At 37.2% G+C, this 23,179-nt stretch overlaps 1 pseudogene; it reads left to right on the plus strand.

Annotated features, from left to right (window-relative positions):
• The first annotated feature begins 16,028 nt into the window (after window positions 1-16,028).
• On the plus strand, window positions 16,029-16,147 carry LOC112483861 (annotated as a pseudogene).
• The last annotated feature ends 7,032 nt before the right edge of the window (window positions 16,148-23,179 follow it).

Below are 23,179 nucleotides of genomic sequence, written 5' to 3' on the forward strand. Positions count from 1 at the left end.
ATCGACGACTGTTACATCATGTTCCCTGTTAAGGAAATAAGCATCTTTAGATAGGATAGTTATTGTCTTAAAATCTTCATATTTAAGCATTTTCGAGATAAAAGAAAATACGAACACTTGAAACAAGATAAATTTTTTATTGAGATACTGAAAGTCTTTCCATTTTTTTTAAAAAAGGTAGTAAAAGCAGAGAATCTTCCATGTGAGAGGCTATGGCAGGTAGCTCATATTATTTTTCCTCTACATTAATAAATGTTAAGGTACCTAGTTAATCAGTGAAAGGTTAGAAAAAATGAATACAAATAAAATCTTTTTCATGAAAATTGCTTTTTAATAATACCTGCCACAAATGACTTATGTCCTAGGATTTGGTTGAAGAGGAGAAAATGTTTTAGTAATAGAAATTGCATTGCAAAACTTAAAAAAACATATATATCTTGTTTAATTCTTCATTTTGTATATCTATCACTCTGTGTATATGATTGGAGAGTGCCTAAACTTTTTTCTGAAATTAGCAAAAGTTTTTACTGTTCAGAGTCAGCTTTAATTTTTCTAAATGATTCAAGAGGAAGGAATGTCCCCACCACTCCCTTCACCCCATCTCCCAGGTCAGGTTATTCATTCTTAAAGAAGCATTTGGAGGTTTCTCTACCTGCAACTTTTGCTCAGGTGTTTGGAAGGGATGATGTAGAGACACTGCCCAGGATGAGGATGGAAGAGGCTCCATGGGGAGTTGTGAGGGAAATGAGATTCCACTCGGACCCTAGCGAGTTCAGTGACATGAGTTGGTCACCTCCCTTCCTGGCCTCATTCAGGTTCCTCATCTGAAAAATAAGGGCCTATCCAGAAGTTCTTGATATTTCCTTCCGCCTCAAAATTTTGCATCCTAATTACTAATTCTAATCCCATTTCTCAGTTGAAAAATACACTTCATTATTTGTAGTTCAGTTAGGCACTAATGAAAAATTGGCATACAGCCATGAGAGAAACAGACTCTCAATCACTGGTGCCCCAGTTCACACCTGCATTACAGAAATCTCCTCCTCCAGCCTTTATCCATGAGTAAACACTTATTTTTGGCAGTGCTTGCTTGAGAATAGCGTCTCTATAGAAACTACAGTCTGGGCTAATGCTTTCTTTGGATTGGGTATCTTCTCAATTTTGTGTGTCATGTTAATTGAAAAACCAGGTAGATCTTTCCAGATCTCTAGGTCTTTCTGTCGGCTTGCAAGTCACATCCTAAATTAGATACAACACTTGAAGGGGCATGAAAGCTGAGAGGAGGTATCTGTGTTGTCATGACAACTGGTAAATTCATGTCACCCCATGAATGCTAATTCAACTGTCATGGTGAGTTTTGCACACCAGTCCTGATTATATTTTCTACTTTGAGCAGAAATGAAGCACATTTTGGGTTTTCCCTGAGGAATTTAAAGTCATTTCTGTTGTTGTTGCTGTTGTGTTTTCTTTCTCTCCTACAACCTTAACCTGCCTGTTGTGGGGGGTCTTGTGGGACTCAATTTTTTGGGGGGCATCTTTAGAGGCTCCTGAGCAACACTTGGGCTGAGGCTGGAGCAGTGGCGATCTAGGCATCTACCGTTTCATACATTGGCGTCTAGGTTCTCGAACAGAACTCTGTGAACCAGCTTTGTAAGAAGGCTTAAGAATAAATAGGAATAAGTAGAAGCCCCCAATTCATCACCGGTTCCAGTGCTATTACAGCCAAGAAGAGCTTTTATTTGATACCCAGACTATTGGGATAAATTATATAATGTACAATGTGCTTCTCTTTTTTCCCTCTCCAACACTCAACGTATGGATAATTGTAAAAATTCCAGAGTACTATTTGTCTTCTGGAGGACGGTGCAATGGTAAACTCTGAAGGGAAGATTTTTTGATGGATCAGCTATAATTGCCAGCCCTACCCAGCTCAATCTCCTTGTGCCTGATGTGTTTGAAAGAACCAAGAGGCCAAACAGCTCTGGAGTCTGGTTTGGAAATTCCAGCAGGGTTTGTGTCAAAGATCAGAAGTATATCTTATTGTAAAGAAATAGATGTGTTGAGACTACTCATAATTTTGAACCGAGCACTCTATTTGGAATGTTAGGTGAATAGGGAAATCTCATTCACGGCTGCTCAAGACTTCCTGATACATGGCTGTGTCACGGGGGGCTTTAGTCTGTTTTAGAAATGTCAGTATGATCTCTTACCATGGAATGCTCCTGGTGTTCTGACCAGAAGGGGGACACGCGGACCCTGCTTTGCAGGAAGAATAGACACAAAGAGCCTAAATGGACGCACATACTGTTTTTAATATTTTGGGAGCAATGTGTGTCTCTCAATTTACTTGACGCTCAGTTTTTCATTTCCTTGTGTAGATTTATTATCAGATTGGACCAACTTCATTACCCACACAATTCAGATTAATTCCTGAGTCATACATGGCTTCATCTCTTGAAAACAGATCACAAAATCTAGACTTTGAGAGCTAGAGTTTGATTATTTTTCAATCTAAGTGTTCCAGGGTAAGATGTTCCATAAAGATCAACTGTGATAAAATCTAATTTATTAAGTAGACTGAGAATCTCAAATCATTCAGAGAGAACAAACAATAAAAATTCAAAAAACCACTACCATATATGAAGTGTCTTTTAGATTCCAGGCATTTTGTATATATTAACCTCATATGATCTACACAATAACCCTGTGAATTTGATCTTATTTTCAGAAGAAAAAAACTTGTTTCAGAGATTAACTTGCCCAGGTCACAGAGCCTTAAGTGCTAGAGCTAAGACGCATACCTGAGTTGGCCTTAATTTTAAGCCAAATAATTATATACTAAACAATGCTTTGTCACTAGTCAAAAACCCATAGGGCATAGCATATTTTTGTTTGCACTGGTGAATTTTAGTAAGTATTTTAGTAAGTATTTTTAACACGTGTGTACTAGAAGACGGTGGCTTTCTGTTGCAGTTAAGTTTATTAGAATCTGTCATAATAATGGAGAGGCAAAGACTGAATGAATAGAAATTGAATAATGATAAATAAAAACAATATTATGTGGAAAGGAGAGAAGATATTTCTTATTAACTAAATGAGATTGTGGCTTAGAATATAAGAGCCAATCCTTCAATTTTTATTGAAATGCCAACATAAGCAGAGACTTATATTACAGGTTTTAGCGAAATTTAGTATAAATTACTGGCTAACAATGACTGGAGGTTTCAGTGTTCATGAAGTACAAGGTAAGTGTTGATTGTACTCTATAAGGTATGTAAAGTTGTTCGAAAGAAGAAATTTTAGAAATATACTATGGCATAAAATTTTACTTAAAAAATTTTTTTCTTCCGTTTTTTTAACAAATAGGATAAAGAGTAGTATGGTAAGGCAACTGCACTACACGAGGGTGCTTTTTGTGCAGATTGCAATGAAAGTGGTGCCCGCCTGATTTGTACAGACCTCACAGAATTGGGAGAAACTCTGAGAATCTTTCTACTTGAACATGCGGGGCTTTTATTTGTTTGCTTCCTGGAGCAACTGGGTGGATGGTGGTGCCATTTAGTAAGATGCCCAGTACAAGGGAAGACGAGCTTGCTTGAGGGGCAGCCAAGAGTTCTTCTGTGGGGTTGTTAAGTTTGAGAAGTCGACTGTGCCATTGGATACACAAGACTGGGGTTGAGGGAAGAGGTTGGGACCGAAGATAGGATTTTGGGAGTTATCAGTGTATACATTATCCTTAATGCTATAGAACTTAATGAGGTTCTATAACATTGGAGGGAGGGGTAAAGAAAGTAGAGAAGAAGCCCTAGGACTGGGCCCAAGGGTTTGCCAACATTTAGAGGTCAGGAAAAGGACGAGGAACTGGCAAAGGAAACTGAAAAGGGAGCAGTCAGTGAAGTATAAGGAAAGCTGATAGGTTAGCGTAGGAGGGAAAACAAGCAAGAAAAGTACTTCAAGAAGGACAGGCAGGTGCTGGTCATATGCTGCCGAGCATTAGTGAAGTCCTACTTATTCCTTCTCCTAAGTATTTTCTGAGTATGCTTCTTCTTCCCCAACTCCATGACTGCTTCCCTAGTTCGTAAAAACAGCAGCTTTTCAAGGGATCGCCTTGCCTCTTGACTCCGCTTCCTACAATCCATGCTCCATTTTATCCTCAGAGGGGGTAATCACACTAAAATGCAACACTATCAATTCATACCCTGACTTAAAACTAAGCAACATCTCTCCATTACTATGGACTATAATCTTAACTTCTTAATATGTCCTACGAAACCCTTTATCACCTGGAACTTAATTCCCTGCCACCAGCTTTATCTCTCACATATTTTGTGCTATCCCCTCAATTTATCGCTTCTGATGTGCCTCACTTTTTTTTTTCTTATCCTCTACACAATTCCTTCTGGCTGGTGCTGTTCCCTCTGGCTATAATGCTTTCCCTTTCTAGTCTTCCTAACTCTTCCCGATACAGAGGTCTCAGTTCTAGAGTTCTTTCCTCTGTAGTCTTCCCGGACCTTCCTTAAACAGATTGAATGTTCATTCCCAGTCCCATGATATATATATATCTGTTATAGCACCATCCATTAGTATTGCAGCTGCTTTTTAAAAAATTAATTTTATGACGCCAGATGCTGCTATTAAGCCATGAATTCCTTAAGAGTAAGGGCCATGCTTTCTCTTTTAATGTTCCCAGTGTCATGTACAGCACTTGATTCCCATGAGAAGCTCCACAAGTATACATTGAATGAACAAGACCTCAAAGACTTTGTAATAGTCTGCATTTCCATGTCGACTATATTTTAGCAATACTTTCTCTCTCTCAAAGAATTAATCACTTATTAAAAGTCAGGGCTAGGGTGCTCCAGGCCCCAGTGCCTGGGAGCGTGCAACGAGTGCGTGGGAAGAGATGCCCCACCTTCAGAGATCAAGTTCTTAAGGGAAGACGGCAACATCTGTAGGTCAGGAGTGGAAGTGGGGCTGGGGCGGGGGGTGGGGCGGGGATGAGGGGGCAGGGAATTAAAGAGTGGGAAAAAAAAATCAGGACTAATTGCTCACCTGGCTCTTATCCGCATGTTCTGGGTGAATATATTGCCCAAGTAGTACCATGTGTGGGCAACAGGTGATTGTTCTGTTTTATGATTTTCCAGGGGCCATTACTGACCCTTTCCTGCAAGGGCTCGGAATTGTGAGTCATGCAACTAGTTGCTTATATTAGGAAAAACCCTGCTCATTCCATGTAATGGAAGCCCAGAACTGCATTATTTCCATGAAAATGATCCAGTATTTGTCAAAGTTCCCCCAGCTATAGAGATTATACCTTGAGACATAAGAAAACTTACTCTGTTCGGACTCCATATTTTTATTAGTGTAATTTTTAAAGAAAATGCCTTTTGTAATGCAGTAATAATCTATCTAGAAATAAGATATACAAAGGGGAGGGGAGTAGATTACATTATCTTGGAGTTTTATTGAAATTTATGAAAAAGTTCTACAAAATTAGATTCTGGCATTTAAGTGTATCCCACTAGAAAATATTTTAATATTTCCCAGATACTAGGTTATGTAATAGTAGATATATGATCATCCCTGTTTTGTTTTCTTCTGTCATTGCACACTTAAAGGAAAAAAAAGATATTTCAAGATGTATCTGCTGCTGAAAGATTAAAAGATAAAATTCAGGCTTCAGAGTGTTATTAAAGCAGGCATTTTGACCTCTCAAAGAGTGACCTTTCAGAGATCAACCACTCTAGCCCTTCCCTCTGGGTTTCATCAGAAGGAATTAAAATCATACCAGAAGAACGAGAATCTGTCTCATTTTCAGAGGGTTAGAAAATAAATCTCCATCAGTAACTCATATTAGTGATCACTAATCCTACGGAATGACTTTCTCATGTCTTCTTGAAGACCCTCACGCTTCCACCTAGGCCCTTTTCCTTCCTCCAGACCTGGAAAACACCACCCACAAAACCACATCTTCATGGGAATGCCTTCAGCTTCACATAACAGAAACCTCAATCCAAAAGGATTTATAAACAGTCAGGAAATAGCTTCTGTCATAACAAGTTTGAGGTTGTGTGCGCTCTGAAGTCTTTTGATTTGGTGGCTTAGGCATATCCCTGAGGACACATGTCTTTCCACCTCCCTATGACCATCCTCAGTTTGTTTTAATCTCAGGCTGTTAGCAAGATCTCTGCACAAGTCCGGAAGACAAAATCCAGGGGAGAAGAGTGGTCACTTCTTCCCATGTCTCCTCCTTAGAGGTGAGAAAAACTTTTCCAGGCATCTCCCGACAGACCTCTCATGTTTCTTGGTCAGAATTGCCCATTCTTGAACCAGGCATTGACAAGGAGGATGAAATATCTACTGCAGATCAATCATGGGTGGAGTAGATCACAAAGGTCACTATTTCTACCATTCCTTCTGGTGTTCCTCCCCCAGCACTGGTCCTCTCTCAGTATTACCCTGCACCATTTCCTCCAATGATTGGGACAGAGGGACCAAGAAGAGAAGGGCAAGAGAACACAGAGAGAGGAAAACAGGAGTAGTTCAAGTTTGTATTAAGGATATGACTTAAAAGTGGAAAATAGAATTCATTGAAAAAAAATCTTTTCCCACATTTATTAAGTAAAAGAATTAGATCATGTGATCTGAGTTCCCATTTAACCCTAAAATGTTGTGATTCTGACTGATAGGAGCCTGGGCAGTGAAGTTGGACAAGCCTATATGTTTTTAGGTCAATTAGTTAATTGTATCAAGACTCAATTTCCTCATTTCAAAAATAGGAGTGATAATAATCATCTCATGGGTTGTTGTAGGCACTAGAAATACTATATAACTAGTGCTAGCATTGTGCTTGGCACTTTATATATAGGTCGTTAATAAATAACAGGTGTTGCTTATAATAACAGAAAGAAGGAATTAGAGATGCCAAGAGAGACACGAAGAAGGTCAACAACAGGGACCCCAGAAAGGCTCAACACTTTTGATTGATTATCAAGAGATGATAACTGCCAATATTGTACCATTCATTGTGCTACATGCATTACTTATGCTGTTTCACTTAATCCTTTATTGTTATCCTCCGTTTTGTAGATGAATGTTCAGAAGGTCATGTGACTGATGAGTGGAAGAGCCTGGTCTGGAATCTGGATCTGCTTTGTGCTGAAGCCAGAGCTCCTGACCATACACAATAATGTTTCTAGACATGAGCCCCTCTAGTCTAGGTTGCCTGGGCAGTGCATTCTGAACATGCATTCTAACATTTGTTTTGACTTCCTTTTTTATACACTTATTTCAAATCTTTTAAAATTGCATATCATATACAATCTGTTTTTACCCTCGATTAACACTGATGCAGAACACAACATCTCTGAAAAATTAGTGGCACTGAAAGATTAGTGAGGAATGCAGATTTCACTGAAGACTTTATGGCAGGGGCAGAGGCGGGGGGTTACATTGCATACTGCACAGCAGTTGTTGACAGGTCTCAACCAAGCTATCTGCTTTCAAATTTTCTTCTCCATTGAATCTGCACAGTGTGGTGGATTATTCTCCTCAGCACTTCCCCACAGCAAAGCTCCCTCTCTGGGTCCCAGCTCTTTTTCTTTGGTTCCCAGCCTCCATTCTGATTACCCCAACATCCTATACAGAACATTTAGTACCTCACCTTTGACTCACACTCCCCAGCCCATCTCTGGAAACAACTAAAACTGTCTCCTTCTCATAAGAACCCAACCCCCCTTAGAAAAAGAGTAGGGAGGAGAAATAAATAATAATTCTTTGTCTTTTAAATGGGTAAGCGGCCTCAGTTCATTTTGGATTGGAATAGGGTATACAAAAACAAATACCTCATGTTCCTGGTCATACACGCTGACCAGATTTGCTCTCCAGTATTCACTGACTTCCAGCTCTATTGATCTGTCTCTTTTCTCATTAGCAGGAGAGTGTGAGGTTTATTGGAAAATGTTTATAAAATTATGTGGTTATTAAAATAATAGTTTCTCCTTTTCACTACCACAGATATTTATATATAATTAAAAATATTTCCTCTGACTCTCAAAGTAACACATGCTCATTATAGAGTATTTGAAAAATTCAGTAACATATCATGGAAAACATAAAGATCATTTATAATTCTACTGCTCGAGTGACCTTCTGTTAATGTTTGGGTATATTTTCTTACAATCTTTTTTTTTCTATTCTTCGTCTCTCTCTTTTTCTCTCCCTTTTAGGCCTCTTAAGAGTTAAAGAAGTATACAAGAACAGAAAACTATCTTGTCTTTGCTGATGGAAGAAGGAAATGAGAGAATGGATTTGACAAACGAGTTTGAGAATGACATTAGAATAATTTTTCTCTGTGGTAAGGAGGGGAAGACACACAAGATTAAAGAGGAAAACTCCTACATAGCTCTGTAACTTCTATAACTATTCCCCAAACTCAAGCTACATAAGAGGTAATATTAGAATACAAGAAACATAAGAAATATGTTTATAATTTTTACATTTTAAGAGATTTAAGGAAAGTATAGCAATGTATCTTGAAACCAAGAAAAAGTAAGCATAATTTTAAGAAAGAGATAAAAGTTTTGAGAGATTTTTCACCTGTCATTTAATTTCTGCTTGGGTAAAAACCCTGCATTCTGTTTTTCTGAATCAATGTTAGAAATTTGTCTTATATTTAATCATCTAGTCTCACTGGGTCTTTCACGCTGATATTAAAGTTGGATGTGATTAGGGTAGTATGGAACTTCATGGAACATGTTTATTGATATAAACAATTGCACTTAAGTTCAGTGCTTTCAAGAATTAAAAATATTAAGCCAGCTATTGGTTATTGAACATTTGGAACATGCCAGATATGAGGCCAAGTGCTTTTTTAAAATATAGAATCTCATTGAATTCATATAACACCCTTTGAAATGAGTTTTATTATCCCTCTTTGTATGGGAGAGAACCTTAGTTTTAAGAAATTATGTTGCAAACTTGCTCTAGATCGCTTATCTTGTGAATGTCAATTTTGTCTGAATCTGAATTTTGTGTTCTTAATTAATAAATGTGTTTTATGTATTGTCATGACAATTTAGACACTCTCAGGCAATGGGGTTTTGTTGTGGTTATGCATAGATGGGTCTGACACCAAATCTATAATATTAGTTGAAGGGCAAGAAGGTCTCACTACTCAATCCTCTTAGCATAAAATCCTCTTTGAAATGCTATCTTAGAGAGAGGGATATGGGGGGTTAGAATAGGGATATCAAGTCATTATCCGCTGTTGACATTTTATCTTGAGTTGGCTTATTGAACTAATTCTTAAATTAGCTCACTGGCCACCCCACAGGATTCCAGAAGAATAAAGTTGTTTTTTCCAGTGAAAGTCAATTTCTCAAGGTGTGGTATCGAAGGAAGGCCTGCAAAGCCTTGGAGAAATATGGAAACAGGAAGGAAGATTCAGTGCCAAACACAGTGGAATGAAATTCAGAGATGGGGCTCCATATATGTTTTTCTCCAAATTGATAGTTGTACCTTCATATGGCCAAGGTACTAAATGTCTTAACCTATACAGAGATAAGATTCAGGAAAAACTTTAAATCTTGCTTAGCTTATACTTTTATGATGAAACATTTGAAGAACTGGTCAAGAAAATTTGGAAATATTAGGATATTTAAATCATATAGAATTATGGCTTAACAACTGGCTATGAATTTGGTAAAAATAAAAAAAGCAAACAAACAAACATCAAGTTAGATTCCCATCTCATACCAGACCTCAAGTAAATTCCAGCTGAATTAAATTTTGAGATTTTAAAGAAAAAAATAAAATTAAAAAAAGAAATTATAAGCAAATATTTATAGAGACCATTATTATAGGTTAAAATTACTTAACATGATATATAGGCAAAACTAAGATAGAAATGGTTAATGTATTTGTATATATAAATATAAAACTTCTATGTATTAAAGTCAAAATAATAAAGGTAATAAACCTAGAAATATGTTTAGACTTTTATAATAAAGGAAGGATTAATATCTTTAATATATAAAGGGCTCTTAAAAATAACTAAGAAAAATATAATAGAAAAATAAGCAAAGTGATATTATATTAATTATCTATTGCTGCATACCAAGTTATCTCAAAACTTAGAGGCTTAAAACAACAAATATTTGTTGTCTCACAGTTTCTGTGGGTCAGGCATTGGGGAGTAGCTTAGCTGGGTAGTTTTGGCTCAGAGTCTCTTATGAAGTTATAGTCAAGAGGTCAACTGGGGCTACAATCATATGAGGCTGGGTTCAAACTATCTACTTCCAGGATGGCTCATAACATGGCTTTTGGTAGGAGGCCTCATTTCCTCACTAACTATTAATAGAGATCTCAGTTTTTAGCAACATGAGCCTCTCCATACAGTGCTGCTTTAGTGTTCTTATAACATGGCAACTGCCTTCTCACAGACTGAGGAATCCAAAGAGTAAGAACAAGGCAGAAATTGCCATTACTTCTGCAGTATTCCATTGGTCTCATAAGCTGACACTTATATAGGTGAAAAGAGGCTATACAAGGACATGAGTACCAGGAAGCAGAGATCATGGAAGTCCATCTCAAAGGCTGGATACCACAGAAATGAACTGGTAATTCATAAAAGTAGAAAGACAATGGCCAGCCCACTGTGAAAGGGGCCTGCTTGGTAGAGCAGCCCACAGCACTTATGCTACCATCCATGTCTGGGCCTTTCCCAAGGCTTTGAAGCCCACAGCTGACAGGCTACTCTTGTGGGTTGGCTGGCCCAGGGTATATTATGGGAAAAAAGCAGGATGAGATTGGGCTGTCTTCTAAAAATTGGCATGGCATTCCAATCCTTAAGAAAATTAATAGAAGAAGAATACCTAGGTGGTGTCTGTGAGTTGATGGTTATAAGCCATAGGGCAAGAGGTAGTAGGCCATAGACCGAGGACAAAGGGCTTCCAGTTTAAAGAATTAGTCCAGGCAGGTATTGAATTAGTCCAGGCAGGTCTCCTTTTCACTGCCACTGAAAAGGAGAATGGTAAACAGTACAAGGAAGCTCAGTTGAGCACAGCCCTAAAGGTCACCTCCTTTGCAGTTGGTTCCCTTTGAAGGCATTTCCCAGCAAAGAATTGTGCCAGAAAAAGTAAGCATTAAATATAAACAGCAGATTCTGCCTTTAGGACATATGTTAAGTTTCAGGAGATCAAAAAAATCACAGCTTTGATCCAGCAATGGCTGCCTAAACCTAATTGGAATGATGCCATTTTGATTGCTAGAACTGGTCATGAAAATCTTGCTGTTGGTGACATTCCATAGTTCTCTTTTGGCCTTGTACAAATGAAACAAGGGAAGACCAAGTTTTTAAGTTTTGATAATAAAACACAATAGTAACAAATTTTCATAAAACCAACAAACAAAATGAACCAAAAACATTTTGTTCAGTCTCATATAGGAAAAAAAAATCTATTTTAATTCTGGAATTCAAATGTCTTTATTAGTAGACTCTGACCTCTTTTTTAGTCTTAACTCCAATTTTTAGTCTTCCATCTTTCTCTTCAGCCCTATCAGTCTATTCTAAACTCTTACTCATATATTGCATTTCTGATCAGGCTTATCCTGTTGCCACCTTACCTGTCTTGTCTTTCTTTCTTTCCTTCTCTTATGTAATATGCAGACTATCTTTTAAGGCTAAGTTTAAATATCTTCCCTTCTATAAAAATTTTACAGACCACCCCAGCTCTTGTTATTCTCTAAACTCCAATGGCAACTTTGGTCTAATATCTCATCAGTCAATTAGGCATTCATTAAGCTATTATTTATTTTCAACATGGTTACTTAACATTTGACATGTATACACACTACTTTAAATAGATTGTAAACTTTTTGAGAACAGAGTTTATACTCTATTCTTTCTTATCATCCTTGCCTCTTCTATTGTTTGGTGGCTACCTCCTTATTTCCCAGCAGGTGGTAAAGCTAGCACCTTGTAAAAAATAACGAATCAATAAGTACTTGATGGATTGATTTATTGATTAAAGTGACATTGCAGGAGACCAGACAATAGTCTGACCCTTTTGTAGCAGTTTTACCATGGGTGAAGGAGGACTGTGCACAAGTCAGTGTACACCTGATGGAGAACTGATGGTTCATCTGTGTTTTGAGATAGATGTGAAATCAGCAGAAGTTATGCCAGCCCAGGAACTCTGAAATAATGGAATTAATATATATGCCATCACATGAGATGCTCAGAGTGACCCATTCCTGTTGACATCTCTACAAAGCCAGATAATTTTTCACCATTTCAAGCTTTTATAGACCTGTTCTCATGATTAAATGTGATCCATAAAACTTAACTAATGAGTACCAGTCAAGGGTAAAAGTATCTAGAATTGATAATAATACACAGTAGGTGCTCAAAAACCTTCTTTCTTCCTCGTACATTTGGTGACAAATATTCTAGTTGTTTCTAAAGATGACCCCTCTTCTCCTCTTCCCCACTTCTGCCTCAGAGTTTTCATTCGATGAGCTATCATTCCTTATAGTTTTATAATGCTTTATAGTATATAAAGCAATTTCAGGGGCATAATTTTGTTTGGATATCACATGAATCCAATCAGGCAGGTATTATTAGTCTCATTTTCAGGTGGAAAATTGAGCCTCAGGGAGCTTGTTATTTGCTGTTGAGAAATGGCTCGAACTTGGATTTTCTGATTTAATAAAGAAGAAATGAAAAGATGGAGAGGAAATTTTGTTTTATTTTGTTGAACAGTATCACTTTGAGAATTCCACTGTGGCAAACACTACTGTTTGTCTCCCAAGCACAGATAGATTTACCATGAGGTAAAGAAGCCTGAGTCCCATGGCCCCTTACTTGCATAGACCTTTCCAATGCCCTGGGAAGGGCCCCCACAATGTGTTCACAGAGTAGGATGTTTTTCTGAAATTTGCTAGCAGGAAGACTGGATTATCTTTCTATTCTTCCCAAATCATATGTTGGGGACTCAATATTTGTGTCCCCCTCAAAATTTGTATGTTGAAATCCTAACTCCTAAGGTCAGACGATATTAGGATGATGGTATGAGGAAGGTATTGGCCTTTAGAGGCAAGGTCCTCATGAATATGATTAGCGGCCAGGAGAGATCCTAGCCCATTCTACCAAGTGACATTACAGAGGAAAAAGGAAATAGGCTCTCACTAGATATCGAATCCGTGGCACCTTCATCTTAGACTTCCCGGATTTCAGAACCGTGATAAATAAATTTCTGTTATTTATATGCTATCCAGTCTATGGTATTTCTGTTACAGTGGCCCTAATAGGCTAAGACATTGTATAGCTTTGGGCCCCACAAACCTGGCTCTGTCACTGCTCTCAAATAACAGAATTCAATTTTTAGCTTGGCACATTGCCACCCAACCAAAAGACCATGTTCTTCAGGATTCCTTGTAGAGAGGGTTTCTGGCCTATGGTAGGTAAGCTGACACAATGATTTGAGATTTTCAAGAATTCACCTAAAAAGGAAGGTAAGAGATATGCTGTTCATCCTCCGTTTCTTCATTTAGCTGCTTGGAACACAAACGTAATGGTTGGAACCCTGGTAGCCATCTTAGACCATGAGAATGAAGGACTCACATCAGGAATAGTGAAGCTGATGGGAACCTGGGGCGCTTATAAAAAATGTACTACCATATCTGTCCTGGGCTTCCATTGGACTTCTATTATATAAGAGAAATAAGCTTCTACCTTGTTTAAGCCACAATTTTTCATGTCTCCATTGTAGTTAAATCTAACATTTGATTTAAAAATGCTAGGTTGTAGAATTTAAATTATTAAAATCGAATGCATCTAGTGGTAAAAATAAACCCTAAATAAGTAATTTTAAAATAATTAACTAAATAGTAATCAATGAATAAATTGGTGAGAAGGAAAGCTTCAGGGAATTATGTGTGGATATAACAGAGTCTAACTGGCTAGTGGAGAAGGAAGGGTATGCAAGAAAGTTTCACTAGGAAGTTTCATTGAGTCTTGAGGGATAAATCAGAGTTAGCAGCACATGTGGCTGGGAGCTGGGAGTAGAGAGAAAATGCAGGAAGAAGCAATAGTATTAGGTAGGCAGCAGATTAGAGGCAGGAGAGAGTATGACATATACAAGGAATTGAAAAAAATTGAGAATGGTTAGAAGTTAGGGAGCTAAAGAGAGACAATCTTTAGACAAGCTTGGACAGCTGGACTATACTATGCTGGGCCTCTTTTGAACCACGTTACAGACGCACTTCTCACCTCTTGGATAATGAAAAACTATAAAAAGTTTTAGGATGGAATGAGATATAATTAGATAGGTTTTTAAAAAAACCCTTTACATTGCTGAGTAGTATTTCATGAGAAATACTATGAGACATAAAGCTACTGTGAATAAGCATGTACAGGTTTTTGGGTGAACATAAGTTTTCATTTCTTTGGGATAAATGCCTAGGAGTGCAACTGCCAGATCCTATGTTTAGTTTTTTAAGAGTCTGCCAAACCATTTGTCAGAATGGCTGTACCGTTTTATAATCTCACCAGTAGTGTATGAGAGATTCAGTTTCTCTCTGTCCTTGTCAGTATTTACATTTAATATTAGCTGTTCTAATATCTCATCATGGTTTTAATTTGCATTTCCCTAATGGCCGTTGAACATCTTTTGATGTGCTTATTTGCCATCTGTATATTCTCTTCAGTGAAATATCTTATCATATCTTTTGCCCATTTTCTAATTGGATAGTTTGTTTTTTTAAATGTTGAGCTTGAGAGTTTTTCATGTATTCTAGATATGAGTTTTTTTGTTAGGTATGTGGTCTGCAATTTTTTTTCTCTCACCTCTCATCTTTTCATCAGGGACTTTTGCAGAGCAAAAGTTTTACATTTGGATTAAGTCCAGTTTATTTATATTTTCTTTCATGATGTCATGTTGAAGAACTCTTTGCTGAGCCCTAAGTCCCAAAAATTCTCTCGTATATTATCTTCTAACTTTTTTTAATAGTTTTCCATTTTACATTTAATTTTAGGATCATTTTTTGAGTTAATTTTTATATGAAATGAGGTTATAGTCAATATTCTTTTTTGTTTTTGTTTTTGTTTTTGCCTATGGATATGAAATTACTCCAGCACATCTCCTGATGATGCTTCCCTTCCTCCACTGAATTGCTTTTGCACCCCTGTCAAAAATTAGTTAGCCATACTTATATGGAGTGATCGCTTGGTTCTCTCTTCATTCCAGTGATCTATGCTTCTATCCCTCTGCTAATACCACACAGTCTTGATTACTATAGCTATATAACAACTCTTAAAACCAGGTAGACTAATTCTTCTCACTTTCTACTTCTTTTTCAGAATTGTTTAGGCTATTCTAGTTCCTTTGCCTCTCCATGTAAACTTTACAATAATCTTGCAATATCTGCAAAATATCTTGTTGAGATTTTGATAAGGATAGTCTTAAACTGTATGTTAGCTTGGAACAATTGATATCTTTACTATGTTGAGTCTTCCAATCCAGAAACACAGAATATCTATTTATTTTGATCTTTTTGACTTCTTTCATTAATGTTGTGTAATATTTGACATGCAGCTACTGTACATGAATTATTAGATTTACACATGAGTATTTAACTTTTTTGAACAATCATAAATTGTTTGTATTTTTAAATTTCAGTTTCCAGATGCTTATTAGTAGTATATAGAAATGCAATTGATTTTTGCATATTGATCTTGTATCCTGTAACTTTGCTGAAATCGTAAGTTATAGGAGTTTTGTGTAGATTACTTGGGATTTTCTGTGCAGAATATCAAATCTACAGATAGGGACAATTTTATTACTATTTTTTTCCAATCTATATATACCTTATATCCTTTTCTTGCCTTATTGCATCGGCCAGAACTTCTAACACTATGTTAATAGCAGTGGTGAGAGTGGACATTTTTTGCCTTATTCATAGTCATAGGAAGAAAGCATTCATTCTTTTTATCATAAAATATAAAGTTAGTTATAAATTTTTTTGTAGTCTATGACCATGCTACCCTGAACAAGCCCGATCCTCTGTGATCTCGGAAGCTAAGCAGGGTCGGGCCTGGTTAGTACTTGGATGGGAGACCACCTAGGAAGACCAGGTGCTATAGGCATAAAAAATACACAATAAAAAAAATAAAGGATCGTAAGCTGATAAGCTCTTTGCAATCTGTGAGGTCAACCAAGGGTTGCCTCACCTAAAAAAAAAAAATTTTTTTTTTGTAGATGTTCTTTATTAAAATGAGGAAGCTTGCCTTTTTTCTCAGTGTCCTGAAAGTTTTTCTCATGAATGGCTGATGAATTTTTTCAAATGCTTTTTCTGCATCTGTTGATAAGATCTTCTTAGCTTATTAACAGGGTGAGTCACACTGATTGATTTTTGAATATTTAACCAATCTTGCATTCCTGGAATAAATCCCACATGGGTATGGTATACAATTCTTTTTATATTTTGCTGAATTGTATTTATTAATATTTTGTTAAGAATTTTTACATCTATATTCACAAGGGTCTGTAGTTTTTTCTTTTTTTGTCTGGTTTTGGTACCTTCATGATGAATTGAGATGTGTTCCCTTCTCTTTCATTTTCTACAAGAGATTGCATAAAATATGTGTTAATTCTTCTTTAAATGTTTGGTAGAATTATCCAATGAAACCATCATGTTCTGGAGCTTTTTTGGGGGAGGGAAATTTAAAATTATTAGTTAATGTCCTTAATAGTTGTTGGGCTATTCAAATAATCTATTTCATATTGTGTGAGTTGTGGTGGTTTGTGTTTTTTGAGAAAATGATTATATCATCTAGGTTGTCAGATATTTGTGTATAGATTTGTTCATAGTATTCTCTTATTATCCTTTTGATGTTTGCAGCATTTGTAGCTATATCTCGTTTTATTCCTAATATTGATACTTTGTGTTTTCCTTTTTTTTCTTTGTCAGTCTTGCTAGAGGTTTGTTGATCTTATTGATCTTTTCAAAGAACAAACTTTTTGTTTCACTATTTTTCTGTTTTCAACTTCATTGATTTCTGCTCTTCTCTTCATTATTTCCTTCCTTCTTTTTTCTTTGGATTTGTTTTGTCCTTGACTGTGTGACACACTCTAAGTCAATATCTTAAAGGACAGGGGCCATCTGACTTGTGATTGGGTAACTGGAAGACCTAGAAAAGAAGAAAATAGACATCTCTACTCACTTTCCTCCTCTCATACAACATTAATTGAGGAGGACAAAGCCCACTGGGTAAAAATTTAAGAATGCTTCTAGCAATACACTCAAAACATTGACAAATCTCTATGTAAAAGGAGTTAAGAATCATATGGTTTGGCCCTGAGTCCATTTTTTATTCTCTCGGGCCCTCAAAGAATACAATTTGGAAACAGAGAATGAAGGAAAACCAACACAGCTCTATGTAATAATGTGACATACTCATTCCATCATGACAAATTCACTGAGAGAGAGGTACTTTGCAAGCTGTGAGTGTATTCTCTTTTGGTGTCAGGAGAATGATATAGTCAGAAGAAGAATTCAACTCAATTATCCAACTATTCTGAGCATCTCGTAAGTGCAGGACACTGAGAGAGGGTTTGTGTAGGATACGAAAAGAGTTTTAAAAGTGGGGGGAGGTTCTTATCTTCAATGAGCTTTTAGTCTTAAGACATGATCATCCTGGGCACTTAAATTGTGAGTCTACCTCCCAAACCACAGCTCTGTGCTCTCTAATTCATCACTGTATAAAGTATCCAAATCCTGGAAGATAACTGAGACAGTTAGAAGATGTCAGATTTTATAAATCCTACAAAAAGTGGACTTGTGGAATACCTAATCAGATATACCTAATACTTAATACCTGATGAGAAACTGCTGGTGAATACTTGTTACTTTCTCAAGAAACAACTGGGGATGAAGTGTGACTGTCACTGCATTTCTTTTACTGTTTTTGTTTAGAATGCTCTGACTGAGCTAGCAGGAAGAATGGCACAACATCACGACACTTTATTATTAACATTTATTACTAACATTATTAACACTTGAAGAACTGACATGGCTCCTCAGAAGTCTTTGGGTACTTTGCCATGTTCTCTCCTTCCATCCTATGCCTAGCTGCCTCCCAGAGTCCCCTTCCTCACTTTGAGATGTGCCTGGGTCTCCAGCTGGCTTGCAAGCTCTTATGAGGCCCAAGGACATACTTTGTGGCATTGCTTTTAGGAAACTCTAAAGCCAGTATACACACTAAAAATCTGTCCTTCATTTTGCATTTAATGCTGTTCTTACCCCACAAAATAGAGACCTAAAAATGTCAACAATTAAATACAGAATGAGGATTTTAAAAGTAGATTTCAAAATTCATAATAACGGTAAATATAAGTTGAATTTTAAGGAAAATCCAGTATTCTGTATTCATTAGCAATTAGATCTTTCATATTCTTTATTTTGAAATACATTATCTTGTAAGGAGTGCGGGAAAGACATCCTCTGCTTGAATCAGGGGCATGAAAATGTATAATCCCTGGGGAATTTGCAGAAACATTATGAAGGACATTTGATTGCCTAGATTCCATGGGAAAGATAAGGTTATGTAAATTTCAGTAATATCCTAATACAAAAAACAGCTCCCACTGAGCACTTACTACGTACCAGGCATTGACATACACAATACCCCAGTGCAACAGGTGTTATTATCTCCACTGTCAAGATGATGAAGTTGAGAACTGGAAAGTTTAGGCAATCTATCCAATGTCAATAAGCTAGTGTATGTTTAAGACCGAAAAAAGCCCTGATATAGCCTAAATATATTTGGCTCCCAAGTCTGTACTCTATTGCCCCTTCCTGCTAGTGCTTTATAGCTAAAAGAGTAAAAAAAACAAGTAATCCAGTTTTCAGTTTATTCTGTAAGTTGTTACTTGTAGTCCTATGCATATGCCACGGATTTACCTGAAAACATTAGTTAAATGTGAATTCACTCTCTCAGACTAATAGTGGTACAAACCTACAATAAATTTTATCTCCAAATACTCAACTTAATACATTGAAACTTCTTTAAAGCACAAAAACCTGTTTCAAATGTTCCTCAAATTAGGTTGGTTTCTTCCTTTTATAGATCATCTATTTAGAACTAAAATATTCATGTCTGTTGGAGAGTGAAACCTCAGTTCTTAATGAAATGAGATCCAAAGAGATATTGGAACCCAGTAGCTCTGTTTTGTTTGTTTGTTTGTTTAGATGTGTGAGATGTCAGCCTCCTGGTCTGCATGTTATAAGTGGAAGTTCTCCCCTCTGTCTCATGAGCTTGTTTTATATCATTCATAAGAATCTTAGGGACTCTACTTGTACTGGCCAAGGTTCTTCCATTATAGGCATAAATCGCAACAAAAAAATGTGTAAATAGAATGGAACATACCCAGATTTAGAAGGTAGCACAGAGTGAGACAAAGGGAGTATAAAGATGCCTATAATAATTAGTATTGAGTCTTTGAAATGGATTGGAGGCATCTCTGGGGAGAGTGAATTAATAACAGTCCCTCTTTATGATAGTGCATAATAAGAATAATTAAGAAAATGAAGATGCTGTATGGAGTTCTTATTTTTCCAGTGGACACACAACATTCACCTGCTGCTGGAGCAGGATTCTGTACCCTAGATCAATTCTGTGCCTTCCTCATGGCACTTTAATAGAACGAGTGGGCCCAGAATGACAGCTGATGATGGGGGGCTCAGACAAAGTAGAACTATTATTGCCTGGAGTTAAACAAAAATTATACCATTTAAAAACTCAGAGTCCAGGAGAAAATATGTTATCCATGAAAGGACAAAAGGCAGAAAGTTTCCACTGTAATGGGTAGGTTGTAAATGTCAGGAACTCATAAATGTGTATTTTCAATTGAGGCCAAAAGAGCCAATATATAAAAGGAAATGGACCGGAACGATAACTTCATAAAAATCTCAAATGCTGTGCCATAGAGACAAATGTACTGGGACTCATATCTGTATATGGGCCAAGAGGTCTTTGAGAAAGTGCCTTTGTCACTTGTCTCCTTATCTTGAAAGTGACGTCCTTTGACACCCATGAGCTTAAAAGAGGCTCCTTGGAGAAGCTCCTCTCTACAAAATCACCTGCACAAAAGTAAACATTCTCAGGGAAAATGGGACTAACATATGGTTAATTCTATCAAATGACTGAAATGAACCTATTGAGAGATGGAAAGAGGAGACACCACTGTGGCTATCAGAGGTTGACATGATGTTCTTTTTCTCATAATTTACTCTAAGTGAAGGTAGAAACCAGGACACAGAACTTTTGTCACAGATGGAAAGAGAAAAAGGAACAAGTCACTTTGTTTTAATTCATATGCATCACAAAAAAACTCTCCCTCATAGTTTCCATAGCTACCCCACTGGTTTTCATTTGCAGCCAGTGTAAGGAAGCAGTAAGGGGTGTTGGCACCGTGCCATGGCATTATGTCCTGTCCTGCATGACACTGATCAGCACCCCCAGATGTCACCAAGGAGGGCAAAGGAAATCTGAACAGACTCCTTCCAACTAAACAATTCCCTTTTTCCCTTTAGCTTTTAAATTCTTACCAAAGATGGTTCAAGAATGTTCTTCAAGCTAAATACAAACTGGAACACTGAGGAAAGATATGGTTATCTGTAATAAAGCAAACACATAGATTTTAAATATTACCAGTCTTCTAATTAAAGATGGTGGATTGAACACACATACTTATCTACTTTCTGAGAATCCACTAGAGAGACATAAATAAGTCAAAAAGTAAAAAAAAAGTTAAATTTCCAACAACAAAGAAAATGGGAGGTAGGCAGGCTCAGTAGAAGAGCTATTTGAACAACAAAATTCTGAAAGATGTGGAGTAAAAGGAGGATATGAAATGGACTGAGGAAGCCATAATTTGTATTAAAGAGGCATTTAGATAAGTTGCACCACAACACATTGGAGAAGTGTTGAGTTGGAGATGCTGGATATTGTGGAGGTCAGGAATGAAGTTTAGAGTCAAAAACAGGGGATTAGTTGACAGTCGAGATATAACGATCACATTTAGCTTTCTCCCCACCCTACTCCCGACACTTACACAGCCAGTGCTAGAAGCTATGTATCTCCTTCAGGCTGCAGACCGGATATTTTTCTGGAGGAAATTGTATGAATCTTGCGAAAAGACTTACCCATGTTAGCACTAGGGTCTCCCCGCTTTAAAGATGATTTCCCACCTGATAATCTAAAACAGACTCCAGCAATTCACAGGCCTTTTTCCACATACAGATAGCTCAAAGTCAGATTTTCCTTGCATTATTCTGAAATCGGAATAGTCAAATTAGTACTTCCCACATATTTGAAGGAGCCCTCGAATGGGCGTGATGTGGGATGTGTGGGTCCAAAAGAGCGAAAACGCTGGGAGAAGAAGAGAACTTAAAAAACAAAAAAAATTACAATTAATATCCATGGTATAGAAAGGTAACCTGGCAGAGGATTAAAGCAGATGTTGTTGAATAAGCCAGTCTGAAGTCCCACCCTCTTACAGGCATGCAAATAACTCAGTTGGACATTTAGTCAATTACCAAGTATTGATTGTCCATCTTTTATGTGTTAAGCTCATCTTGGGCACCAATGGTAGCCAATTTTATTTTTAATGGCATATAGTCAATTTTATTCATGGTAATCAATTTCATCTGTCTATTGCCTCTTTTACTGGGTATAGTCTGCACAGTGAGGAATAAGAATTATGGGAACAGAATATCTCTCACAGACATTGGAAACAATTGCAAAGGATGAAATGATGGAACACAGCAGAAAGAAATACCACCTCCCATACTCTGGGTGCCTCAAAGCTTGCAAAACACTTATTTATCTCACATTATCCTGCAACCCTATAGAACAGAATATTTTTCCAGCTGCCCTTTCACTCTAAGCCAATGTCGAACTTACTGGGAAGTATATAGATGCAATGCGGTAACATGCAAAGAGCTTCACACACCTGTTATCTAAGTGCGCAGTAAGAAATAGCTGCTATGATAAAGAATTTAGGAGCCAGAAAAATTAAAAAGTGGGGCGAAGTTTACCTTTTGTCATCATTGTCCTTTCTTTCTGTACTTGCTTTTCTTCCTCCATCTCTTTGCACCTTCATGTATCTAAATTTTTAACTCCTAGGTGCCCAAAGTCTCCTAGGTACGGCCTCTCCAGCTTACAACCTCTGCTCCCACCTCCTCAATCAGACCACATCAATCCCACGTCTCTTTCCTTCAGGACTTTAATGTAATATGACAATGATTAATACTGGATCCTTAAAGGATCGTTTCAGAATCACTTAAGAATCTTTAAAAAAGGAAATTTCTATCTTTTTACAAATGCAATGGCATAAATCTAAGTTACAGTTGCTCTGGTATTCGGGAAAGTTTGGGATCTTTCTTGGCATTGCTGATTGAACCATACACACAGGTGATCGCCTGCTTTGTTGTCCCAAATAACTTGCCATAGCATCAGCTAAGCGGAAGATGATTCAGACTCTCTTGACTTTCAGAAATATGGGTTGACTGAGGGTTGGAGTAAAGGGCTTTTCCTAGAGATTTAACCACTGACCAACCTGTGGAAGAAAGTTTGACTTTCTTCAAGTAGAGGAAACAGCTTTTACCCTCTTCCACAGAAAACCACACCTCTTAGCCTGGCGTCATGGCAAATTTCCTAAGCTGAAGAGACAATTTTTAGAACGGCATAGTAGATTCTTGAGCGAACATTTCTATAATATAAATCTGATTCCCATACAAAGACTGCTAGATGTACTGTGTAGGGTGGGTGGTGTTGCATTGGTGACAATAATGGTGGTGATGGTGGTGATGTGTGTATGTGTGTTCATGTATGCGCACTCATCAAAGACAGAAAGAAGAGCAAGGTAGCGGAATATTTACCTATGAAATTTGGCTCTAAAATAAACTTAAAACCTCTATTTTGTTGGATATTATTACAACCATTTTCAGCCAAATAGTGCTTGTTTTGCTTTGATCGTACAGAATATAAACTCGGCATCCCACAGAGTTGGATGATTGTGGAGTGCTACTGTGATAAGAATTAACCATCTGCTGAATATCTAAGCAAGAATCGTTACTGCCCGTATTCTAAGACAACTCCCGTGGAGTCAGATGA

This window comes from Pteropus alecto, unplaced genomic scaffold (assembly GCF_000325575.1).
Source record: "Pteropus alecto unplaced genomic scaffold, ASM32557v1 scaffold196, whole genome shotgun sequence".
NCBI classification, from domain to species: domain Eukaryota; kingdom Metazoa; phylum Chordata; class Mammalia; order Chiroptera; family Pteropodidae; genus Pteropus; species Pteropus alecto.